At 33.6% G+C, this 283-nt stretch overlaps 1 protein-coding gene across 2 annotated transcripts in view; it reads left to right on the top strand.

Annotated features, from left to right (window-relative positions):
* Positions 1-283, top strand: part of LOC119593020 (vacuolar protein sorting-associated protein 35-like) — a gene marked incomplete at its 3' end in the record, with an annotated part of 23,876 nt that overhangs the window by 22,898 nt on the left and 695 nt on the right.

Genomic DNA, 283 nt, shown 5'->3' with positions numbered 1-283 from the left:
GTTTAAATGCTGTATTAAGTTACAATATTTATGCTTTTGTGAAGCTTAAAAGAGATAGATAAAGAAGCAATAAAGAGTTTAATGTCAGTTTTCTTGAAAATTTGAGGTTCAGGAATTTGGTTTAAAGGAACCAAAAAATTGTTTTCATTATTTTTTAAAGTAACAGTTTCCCTTTTGGAATCAGCGTGTTTTTTAAACCGTGGATCCGGGTCATCATAACTGGGGGCCAAAAAGGGGGTTTGGGTTTAATCGTACCCTTTTGGCCAAATACTTGTTGGGTGAT

The sequence above is a fragment of the Penaeus monodon genome, chromosome 31, assembly GCF_015228065.2.
Source record: "Penaeus monodon isolate SGIC_2016 chromosome 31, NSTDA_Pmon_1, whole genome shotgun sequence".
Classification (NCBI taxonomy): Eukaryota; Metazoa; Arthropoda; class Malacostraca; order Decapoda; family Penaeidae; genus Penaeus; species Penaeus monodon.
Note: the sequence above shows the minus strand (reverse complement) of the source record. Positions and strands in the feature narration are given on the sequence as shown.